The following is a 12,005-nucleotide window of genomic DNA, read 5'->3' as shown; positions in this document are numbered from 1 at the left end:
TGTGTGTGTGTGTGTGTGTGTGTGTGTGTGTGTGTGTGTGTGTGTGTAACTGGCAAGCTCTCTAGTAAAGCAACTCCCTTTCAGAACCCCGGGCAGTGACGTTAATAGTCCGCCATCCTCTGAAGACCTTTCAAAACATTAATCTGCGCTGTTTTGACTGCTTTCCTTTTACTTACGGACACATTTCAGAGACTTAGACAATCTCACAACATCATCCTCATTCTCACTAACTGGGATGCACACAGCCCTCCTCAGAATGGAGGGGACCAGGCCCTGCTCATGAAGGAACAAGAGCCACTGGCCACAGCAAGGGTCCCCAGGAAACTCTGAGGCTTCTCAGGGCAGGAGGCAAACCTTTGCATTTCTAGCACCTGCTTCACAGAAGCACGCAGGAGAGTTTAACCTGAAGCAAAATCGTTAAGGAAGAAATTAGTGTACTTTCTGGCCTGATATATTATCTCATAATCTCATCCCCTGTGCCCTACCTTTTCTTGGGGACACTATCACCAGTCTGTGTGCCATCCTGGACACCTCTCTGTGGCTCACAAACACATTACTGCTTCTGTTCTGTCCCCCTCCCATGCTGCTGCCTTTCTCATTTGCCTTGGTCCTTAGTCATGTTATTGGGCCAGTAAAGATAGGCGTCGCTCAGCAAGACAGTTTTCCTTAACCTGTAGGTATGAGAGGCAGACGTCCTTAGACACAAGCCTGGTAGAAAACGCAGCTAGGAGTTCAACTGCTCCAGCCAACTGCCCATGCAGCATCTTTTCCACAGACGTAGTCGGACACTTTGTGGGATACACTCAGGTTGCTGCTTAAAGAAGGTAATGTTTGCTAAGAAATCCTAGGGCATTAGATTTGATACAGGAGCATTATGTTTCCATGAGCAGCATTCACCAATAAATAAAAAATACAAATCTTCATTCCTTCCATTTCTAGTCAACAAATAGAAAGTTAGGATGTCTGAACCTGGAGAGTTGTACACAGGGACCTCTGCCAGGGCAGTGCCCACCCTCGGGGGTAGGTTTTTTGCAAGGGAGGTCTACGGGGCAAACTCGCCCAGCTATAACTTCAACAGGGACAGAAGCAATTCTAAACGGAAACAGGCACATGATCCCTACTTAAGAATCCTCCAGTGGCTCCATCACCCATAGGACAAAACCTTCATTTCCATCGCATGACTTTCAGCCCCCTCTCCACCACCTGCCTTTTGCTCTATGCTGCAGGAATACTATAGTTCTTGGATGATTTCATATTATGTCACCCTTTAACCCTCTATAGTTGAGGTTTTTTCTATTTAACAAGTTTTTTCTTGCATTCTTTTATCTCTTAAACGTAGGAGATTATCCCTATACTCCCTTCAAAACCCAAGCAAACCACTCATTTGGGGGGAGGGGGGATTTTCCACACCCTTTGTGCTCCAGGCATGACAATCAAACCTCTACATTAAATGACTCGTTCTCTGTAAAGCACTCCGAACAGTGACTAGCACACTCAATAATTTTTAAAATCTGTAAGTATTGCCTCATCATTGCATTACACCACCTTCTATTTATCGTATTTGCTCCTGCGCCCTTATTAGACACAAAGCTCCTGTCTATGACTTTGCTGAACCACTAATGTCTTGCCAGGGTTTGGCACAGAGGAGGTGTCAGACAGGACAGGCTGAGCTAAAATGGACTAAAGCAGTTCGGCTCTCTGGCAATTTTACAGGGTGACTGGTTCACTATTGCAGGACCCGTCATGCAAAAACTGGGAGTGAGGCTCTTCTCAATTCTGTTCTCAGGAGACTAAATCTCATACTCCCCTTTAATTCTATTTGGGCACTACTGTCTGGCTGTATTACTTACCAGGCCAGTGCTCAGAAGCCACACACACATCTTAGCAGCAAAAGCAGCAGAGGCAAGACAAGAGCTGGTTCCCCTCTTTCCATTACGCTAATCAAGCTCTGTGTTACTGCGCCTTCCCCTAATCTGATTTGAGAAGGGCCTTAATAGCAGGGTAGAAGCAAAGAATGAAGCCAGTTCTTCGAGGAGTCACTCACGTTAATGGCATTTTTCTTTGTGGTCCATCGGGACAAGTGCGGCCCCTGACTGCGGCCAGTTGTTGCTCTTGGATACGAGCATCAGGCCCTGCCTGAAGGTGTACCCGTGTTTGATGGCACAAGTCAGCCCTCCTGATTTAATTAGTCTTTTTTTTTTCTTTCTCTATCTCTCTTGACCTTCTGCTTGATTATGTAGTGAAGTATTCCTGGAGAGCAGTAATCCTATAAACTCGACATCAGCCCTCACAGCTATGAAAACGACAAAGCTGTCAAAATTTCAGCCTTACGACCTCCAGACGGGATCAGCTCAGAGATAGAACGGCAGAGAAATGGAAGGACCAGGGTCCATTAAGAGGAAAAAAATGAAGAGTTAAATAAATAAAAGGACCCAAACAATGACAACGGGAAGCTTTAAATTTCAGGTTACGCAGGAAACTTTTGCCTTTCTGCTTGTGCCATTAACACAGTGATTTAGTAATTTCCGTGGGAGCTGCCATCCCCTTGGAATCCTATTAGTGTCAGAGTCAGGGAAAATGAGAAAGTCTTTTTTTCTCCCCGAGTATGCAAACAGAAGCTTAGAAACATGTTTGCATTTGGATTGGATGATCTAAACCAACAAAGTTCAACCTTTTCACTAGGAGCTGTGAGCTGTTTGACAAGACCTACTTTTTATCAGGCAGGTTCAAAGTCTACACACTGCAGAGGCTTCCTTAATAAGAGGACTAATAAGATTATTCCTTTAAAGATCTAACTTTGGCACCCATCCTCCTATTAGACAGCAGAGCCGATTCATTCTCTAAATTTCTTACCCTCAAAAGAAAAGCTCTGTTGATTGGACAAGGGCCCCAGCATGGCACACCAAGATGCAATTAGTAGGATTCTCATTTGGATTTGACGTGGCTATTATTTTCGTCTTTTTTTTTCCTCGATTATTTTCTGTCAACAAAAAATTAATTTTCCAAACTAAATACAAAGATTGCATTTCAATGAGATGAGTCAGAATCAGTGATGTTTCACCTGTCCTCGGAATCTCTTCAAACACGTTGCCTCCAGTTGGGGATATATTTTGCCAGCTACCAAAAAAAAAATCTAGTAAATGTAGGCACATTTATGGGCAAGCTGGCTTTAATGTAAGAAGAGAGAAATGGGGCATATCTGTATTAAGTATATATAGAATAGAGCAAAGGGCTCTATTCAGTAAATTTTTTTCCAAGCTTCTATTTCGACCCATTTGGGATCATAACCCAAAATCTTCAGTTGAATGGGGAGGTTTGAGGAAGAAAGATCATGTGATCATCAGATTGAAGTCCCTCTAACTTCCCACCCCCTACCTTCCTGTATCAAGGCTTATGTGATCTGCTGAAATAATGAGCCATTTTCACTCTCCCTTCCCTAGGTGGGACGATGTTCAGCCATTTAAAATTGACCCCGTTTGGAGAAAAGTGATTTAAAAATGGGGACCATTTAAACTGGCCACTGCATTTCTCAAAGGTGAAATGGTGATCAGAGTATGGTATTTAATGGCCTAAGAGGTGTGAAAAATGTTCTTCTCCTGATGGAAATAGAGTCCATCTTCTAAGGAGAGAGGATGAAGCCATCTGTGGAACTTGGTCCTTTCTGGCCTCCAATGACTGAATCAGCATCATGTATAGCTCTATATCTTAATGCCTAGCATCCTGGAGGACACCACATCTCACTGACTCTGTGATATACATTTCCTTGCTCTGAACATTTATGAAATAGGAATTCCTATCGCAACTCATGGCATGTCGCACTTTAATTGGCAAAGGTTTCTCCTTTCTCGTTCATACGTAAGATAACAATGAGTTATTTTGTAGGTGAGTGTATTTTAGGATTGCTGAAATATTGTCATAGAGACTTAACAAATCTTGCGTGGATAAATGACTAAATAGATGGGCCACCTTCCCAATGCTTAAGGGAACAATTACATTTAATGACAAAAAAATTTCCAAAATTTTGCATGATTGACTGAGATATATTTTTTAAATCCGTACATAGATATGTTAAAAATGACAAAACACAACAAACACAAAGCAACAAAGTCTGAAAGGTAGGGGGAAAAAAAAGACAAGGGGGTTCTATTCTCTCTCAAAATAAATGTAATGATATAAAAAAGGGAATTGATATTTGTTATGTCAGGTACTCTCTCCATATTCTCTTTCTGAAGTTCCACATGGTAGAAGTTACTAGTTGTTTCACAGATGACATAACTGAACCTCAGAGGCTAAGAGACTTGCTCAAGACCCAACACGTAGAAAATATAAAAGCCAGGTTTGAACCCAGTTAGCTCTAACTTAGGTTTTGCACCGCATCCTGCTAATTCTGGAGAGCAATTCTTCTGACTAGTGATTGGGTGGTATTCTTTTAATCAAGGAAATTTGACCATACTGGAAACTAGTGTTCAGAGAAGTGGTGTTTGTGTTGCTTTAATACCCTATGATGGTGGTTTCCAAACCGCTTCACATTAGAATCTCCTAGGGATCTTTTATTTATTTGTTTTATTTTTTTTAATTTTTTAACATCTTTATTGGGGTATAATTGCTTTACAATGGTTAGTTTCTGCTTTATAACAAAGTGAATCAGTTATACATATACATATGTTCCTGGGATATTTTAAAAAATTACAAATGCCTGTATTCCATCCCTAGCCATTCTGATTTCACTTCTATGGGGTGTGACCTGGGCATTCAGACTTTAAAAGCTCTCCAGATGATTCTAAAGCACATCGAGCCTGAGAACTACTGTTCTAGGTGGTTTTCATGTTGCTCTAGGGAAATGAGACAGGTAACTCATTTCTGGTGGGAAATCTGCACAAACAATCACATATGGAGCCTCTTCACCAACTCTTCATTATTCTGTTCTTTCTTAAATCACACATGTCGTATTTTAAGAGGTTCTGTCTCTTTTCAAAAATCTATATTTATATTCAGTCACCTTTAGTTCCTTTTCTCATAGACTTGCTAATGACATCTCATGAAGTCAAAATGAAAGGAATTTGGTGTTTTATTTACTCTGTGGAGTCCTGAGTTAACACAGACTTTCACCCTCATTTTATTTACTACTGAAAAGAGTTTGATCAATGTCCGATTTTCTCGGAGAACCACCTCTCCTTGCTATTGTTTAATGCAGTGGGCAAGTTCAATGGCCCCGTCGCTAAGCCTAGCCAAGTGGCATATTTCATCTCCACGCCAGGGCAATTGGTTCGGGCATAGGCTCCTGACCCCAGTGGAAGCCAGGGCTGTCATTGGAATCGCTGGGGAATTGTGTAGTAAAGAGTTAACCTTACTCAAAAAAGAAGTCTGGCCTTTGTCCTTGGCTCCTGAAAGGTGATCTTAAAGCCTTTGGAATATTCTGCCTGTTAAGAGTCTTTGTCTACCTGGGGGCCTTGGGCCACACTGGAGAGTTTAACAATGTGATTTATGGTGCGGGCTTTGGACCATGAGGTTATCAGCTTGACCTCGGGAGAGACTAGAGACTGAAGGTCAGCATGTGGGTGGTCAACCATGTCTCTGTGACTGATACCCAATAAAAACTCTGGACACCAAGACTCAGGAGAGCTTCCCTGGATGGCAATATTCCGTGCACACTGTCACACACTGTTAGCTGGAAAAGTTGGGGTTGCCCATGACTGTACTGGAGGAACACGACTGGAAGCTTTGCTTTTGGAACTTCCCTGGACTATGTTCCATGAGTTTCTTCCCTTGATCTAATTTCATCTGTATCCTTTTATGGTAATAAACCGTAACTATGAGCATCATAGGTGTCCGTGAGTTCTGTGAATCCTTTTAGCAAATTATCAAAACGGAAGGTGATGGTGGGGACACTCAAACTTTGCAGTTGATGTTGGAAGCGAAGGTAATCTTGTGGACTTTCCTGACTCTGCAGGAAGAGTCTTCTCTTCCATGGGGATTGATCTTCCCAGGATGTAAGCTGGAGTTGCTGCTGCTCATCATTATCATCACAGAAAAATGCCAACAGGGAAGACAAGGGTCCTATGATATCATTTGAGCCCCTAAAATCTAACTTGCCCGGAGGTACCCCTGCACTCCTTTTCAGTTTTATGAGCAAAAATCCTTTTTTTTTCTTTTCTGAAGCCCAATCTTAGTTGAGACACTCATCTGTAATTCACTACATTACTTCATTAGGTTCTTGTAAAGAATCAATTAGATAGCATGATGTGTAAAAGAGCTTAGTACAATATCTGGAACTTAGGGGCTTGATGAATGGTAGCCCATTAATTATTATTATTATAGTCATTTTGATTTTTAATATTTTCCTATTAAAAATATTTTTTGAAGCTCAATGATCCTGAAGTTAGACAACGATGTACTGGCTGTGCTGACTCCAGGTGACTCGGTTCTATATCTTAACTCCAGTCCTCTCAGCGGAGGCTGGCATCCCCTGACTTACTCGATTGCCTGCACCTGCCCCTCTTACCTCCTGAGTTTCATATACATTTGGGAGCACACTTAGGACTGTCTGTGATAAAATATGCATATTTCCTGAAACCCAGAGTATTCGCACTGAACGTAATAAGTGGAAAGTTATTTTACAGGAAATGAAAATCTAAGATTAATACTCTCCAATGCCATCTAGTCCCCTCAGGACAATTACTCACTGTACTACAGCAAAATAAACTCGCAAAGTGTGGGAACTGGTTTTCTCCTTGGGTTTCTAGGATAAGTGAACTCCTGAAACTACTCCTGGCTGCTACGCCCACCACCTTACCTCGCTGAAGAGGTATCAGGTTTTCCAGAACACAAAACTTTAAACAAATTCATGGCCATTTCCCCAGTGCTGAGCAAAGGTAGAGGAAAAATAAAACAGATTTAAAGCTAATCAATCAATACATAGTTATTGATCACTATTTACTAACATTGTGGGACATAAGTTACATCATCACTGACCCCAAGGAAATTATAATATTCATTCATTCTCTCCTTCAGTCAATAAATATCTACTGAACTTTGTGCCAAGCTCTCTGCTAGGTACTAGGAAACAAAATGCCCTTATGGACTTAACGATTTTAAAGAACAGCAAATTGCTGTTCATTTTAAGAATCGTGGTTCATTCTAAGAATCACAGGAAAGCCTTATAAAAATACAGGTATCTGAGCCTTAACTCAAGATTATTGTATGAAAAGCTTCTCCGGGGACCAGAAACCTATTCTTGCCTTAAGTGGTTCCCTTGACTATTGTGCTTAACCAAGTTTGAGAACCATGGGGAGAGATGATAAAACGTATGCATGAAAACAATCTAATACAAGGCACTGTTTACGTGCCAAGTGACGAATGAGTGGTACATTGAAGGGTTAGCTGAGGGAGAGATCACTTCTGACAATGCCCCTCTTACACCCTCCAAGTTGCTATATAATCATAACTTACTCCGAGCTTACTCAAGCTGGCAAATCATGATGCCTCCCCACACATTACCACAGATCTGTGCAGTTCACTCCCAGGTGGAGAGTCACCAAAGATGAGTCAGGCAGGCTTGTCCATACAGAGTCTCATCCCTCCCTCAGGGCCTCAGACACCGCGCAGCTCAAAGGACCTCTCAGGACTTCCACAGCCATAAGGATTCTCGCCTTAAATCATTCTTCTATTCGCATCATTTTTGAATGGCTGTTAAGTGTGATGTTGGCGTACCTTTTTCCCTAGGGTCACGTGTTTTCAATTTTTCTTTCCTAGCACTAGAAGCAGACCTCTGACAACTGGGCTGCCCCTGGATTGCTGTGCCTTGATTCATTTGTCTGGAGATGGAATGAGGGGCAATCTTGAAAGGAGGGGCAGGGCAGTGAGACAGACCTGGTTTCCTTCCTAGCTTGGCTGTCTACTGTGGAGTGACTTTGACAAAATGCATTCCATCTCTCTGAACCTCAGTTTTCTAATCTTTAAAAAGGGAGAGAGCCCAGGGTGGGGCTTACATGAGGTAATGTATGCAAAGAGAATAAAATAGAATATATGGTCAATGAGTAGCAAAGAGAATAAAATAGAATATATGGTCAATGAGTAGCAGAGGTGATTACTATCATTGTTCCAACTTACTGGCAACTAAAGGCTTAATAACTTCAGTCTAAGACACATAACTCAAGAAGTGGGTTCTCCCTTCTGCCATCCACAAAAAGTTGTACTTTTTCAGATCTCAGTGTGGGATATCAAAGTATGGTGAAATGGAGCAGCTCTGCAAACTTGGTTTCATCGCTGTAAAAGACCATCTCCCCGCCCACCCCCGTACCCCGCCATTTAATGTCATGCCACAGCAATTATATTATAATAGTGAAACAAAAGTTAGAAAAATCAATTTAAATACATTTTTAGAATAAATACTACAAAAGATGCTTCCATGGTTTTCAAATAAAAGATTATCCATCAGCCAATTGTGGAGGGGGTTTGTGAAATTGTAGACTTACAATGGGTGAATTTTTTGGTATATCAATTATACCTCCATAAAAAGACATGGCAACTAAAAATAAAGAATAAAGGAAGGAAGGGAGGAAAGAAGTAAAGGTGAAGTTAAACTCTGAATCATATTTATTCCTCCCTCTGTTTTAAACAGTAATATTGGGACTTCCTTGGTGGTCCAGTGGTAAAGTGCAGGGGATGTGGGTTCGATCCCTGGTCGGGGAGTTGGGATCCCACATGCCGTGGGGCAACTAAGCCCACGTGCCACAACTACTGAGCTCATGCGCCTCAAGTAGAGAGCCCACATGCCGCAAACTACAGAGCCCATGAGCCCTGGAGCCTGCGTGCCAGAGAAGAGAAAAACCTGCCCGCCACAACTAGGGAGAAGCCCTTGCACTGCAACAAAGAGCCCGCAAGCCTCAATGAAAGATCCCGTGTGCCGCAACTAAGACCCGGCACGGCCAAAAATAAATTAAATAAATAAATAATAAAATAAATCTTAAAACAACAACAAAACAGTAACATTACTTTGACCAACCCTAAAGTATCAGATCCGTGTCTTGGTAAGGGAAAATTTGGAGTTCCATAGGACCCAGTGCTTCCTGACTCGTGATCTGATCTCAACACAGAAAGCAGAGCTGCTCTAGGAAATGAAGAAAAGTGGAGAATGACAAGCCTGCCACTGGTTCACTTCTGTCTTTGTTGAAGACTCTTCTCCCTGGATCACTCCTGCAAGATAACACTCTTTAAATCTTCCATTAATGAAAATTTACTCTCAAATCTTTATCTGTTCAAAGGAGCACAGCAAGTAAGTCAGGCAAAGGTGGGCGGAGCTGAATATGCAAAGGACGCCACTCCTAGAGGACCCTTCACTGGTGGAATTTTATGTGCCAGACCACAAGTCCTGGGAACAACGGCGCATTCTTTAGACCTTTCTATCTTCCCAGGTACGTGACCACAGAAGAGAAATCTGACCCAGGCAGGCAGATTTGATGTTCATTGTGTAAGAGGTAGAGAATTTGACAAAATCAAAGTAGTGATTTTTAGCAATTATTGATTTGCCACTTTTCTTGTCTATGCCTAAGGCTCTCCCTAAACGCCTCCTACATCAGGTATTTAGCTTCGTCTTCACTGAAGTCTCCGCTCGTACGTGCCTGCAGTTGGCAACTGTTCCTTCACGCACTCGTTTGATTTTCTTTGACTACGCAGGGTTAATAAGCCATCATTTCTAGGACTCATGCAAGTTAATATTTGACATCCCAGGAAATAAAATCTCATAGTGAAAGAATAAAGGTTCGTAGGTGTGAACCTTGTTTGGACAACATTAGTTGCACTGCCATGCATTTACAATTACTCAACAAACATGAGTGCTTGATCACTGTAATGGGAATCAAGAAGAACCCATTTAAACGATCAGAAGATGCCATAAAGAATCCTCCTACCAGGTGCTTCAAACAATGTGTACCTTGACCAGTGTGTAACTCTATAATTATCTCAAGCTGTAAGGAACATCTTGGGCATCCTTCAACAAATATTCTGAGATGCCTAAAGGAGAAAGATAGACCTTTCAAGTTTGAATCTCAATGAATTACTATCTAAGAAGACCACGCATTTAAAGGAACTGGAGAGATTTAACGAATGTGGTCAAAATAAGTTTTGACACATCCTAAGGTCTCAGGAGGTTGTTCCACATCATCGTGTCATTTAATGCTCTTAGTAACTCATCTTATTGTGGATGAGTCACAGAATGGTCACAAATGTATTGGAAGAAATGTTAAGTGTGAAGATGTGATTAGTCTTGACCTGCACTCCTCATTAAAGTCCCAAAGGTCTTGAACCATAAAGGATCCCACACTTACTGCCTTTTTCTCCTCTCCAACTTCATTATCCCAACCCTTTCCTTATCTTTCAGCCCCACCCAGCTCTCTAGGTTAGGTTAATGTACCCATGCACCATGCCCCACCAGTCTGTACATGTAGACCTTAAATATGGGCCAGATTCACAATCTTCTCTCAAGAGGCAATTTGCCACCCCCTGTCAATATTTGATTCCAACCTGCCTTACTTCCTTCCTGCTTCCCTGGATCTCTGGATTCCCCCCATTTCAGTCCTGACTTTTCTTGGGTTCCCCTAACACAGGATCTCATTATCTGTCAAGTCTGTCTTAGTTCCTTTCTCTCCATCCTGTTGCCTTCTGTCCAGAGCTCTATTCATGCCACTTATCTTGCTCCATTGTATTTATCTGTCCAGAAGACTGGCTTTCCTCACTGTTAGTTCCATTAGGGAATGAAACAGGTGTGATTTATCGCTGTACTTTCAAGGCCTAACACTCTTCCAGGCACATCCCAGGCACTAAGTCATCGACTGAGGAATGAATCAACACGCTCCTTCACAACCAGCCCCCAAGGAAAAAAAAAAAAGTAATAGAAATAAATGATTCCTTCAGCAGCTAGAATCATTTCTTTACAAAATACGAAATTGCCCAATGTTCTCAGTCTTCTATGTCTCCAGGGTCAGGGGCGCCGACCCTGGAGACACAGAATATTTTTCCCCCAAATGCAGGGCTTTCAAAATATGGGGGGGGGGATGCGGGGGAAGAAGCGTTATACTTAGTTGGCTAAAGGCCTTTATTTGAAATCTGATCATTTGGAATTAGAGCATTATTTTTCAAGGCAGTGGTTTGGAGACCCACAGAAATAAGTTCTAGAACAAAGGAAGATCTAATAAACTCCAGAACTCAGCCAATTCATCTACAGGGACTACTGGGTATAGCCGTCACAATGTCACCTAAAATTAAGTTGGTTCCTGAAGGAATCTGTTCACTAGGGGATCAGGAGAGCCTCGTTTGGCGACTGAAGGGACCCCCAAAGAGGGAAAGGAGACATGAATAGGATAGGTGTGTAAGTTTACAGTCGGCCTAGCCTTGTGGAAAACATGCAGAAAGGCAGCAGGCCTTGGCAGAGCCCACAGGGCTGCCTGTGTTCCTGTACTGATGCCCAACAGAAATGAAATTCAGTGGAAATCAAGTAGATTATGTGAGCTGCAAGACTTGAAAACTACCGTGCAGCCTAGTGAGCATGTTCTAACTGCGGGCTCTGCCTGTTAACTGCTGAAGATATTTTCACAAGGCTTTGGGTAAGGCAGGATCTGGCTGGTTACACAACGTCAGTACTGAAAGGGAGCTCTGTGTAAGCCAGGCTCGAGCAAGTCACCTGGGTCTTGTCAGTGATTAGAAATGAAATCAGAGCACGTGCTGGACTTGGGTGTTCCTTGACAAAGCCCATTGGTTTTTGTAGAAACCAGAAGGTAAGCAGCTTCATCAGGCTCAGTGGAGAGAAGGGCTGTCAAGCTCCTACTGGGGCGGCGGGGGGGGGGGAATGCGTGGTCCTCCTCTGATCTGTGAAAGAGAACCTGGTTCAAGATTTGCCTCGAACAGGAACTGAGAAAGTTCTTGTATGACATCAGCGGCCTTCAGTGAAAGTGAGTTTTTAAGGGAACATGTGCACACTGGGCAGATAAAATGGACCTAAATGGATCATC

At 42.4% G+C, this 12,005-nt stretch overlaps 1 protein-coding gene across 6 annotated transcripts in view; it reads right to left on the bottom strand.

Moving 5' to 3' along the window:
- Nucleotides 1-12,005, bottom strand: part of TENM2 (teneurin transmembrane protein 2) — a 1,209,082-nt gene that overhangs the window by 473,459 nt on the left and 723,618 nt on the right. The window lies entirely within an intron of this gene.

This window comes from Monodon monoceros, unplaced genomic scaffold (genome assembly GCF_005190385.1).
Source record: "Monodon monoceros isolate NGI ecotype Baffin Bay Population unplaced genomic scaffold, NGI_Narwhal_1 Super_Scaffold_12, whole genome shotgun sequence".
NCBI classification, from domain to species: domain Eukaryota; kingdom Metazoa; phylum Chordata; class Mammalia; order Artiodactyla; family Monodontidae; genus Monodon; species Monodon monoceros.
This window is presented reverse-complemented; position numbering and strand designations above follow the sequence as displayed.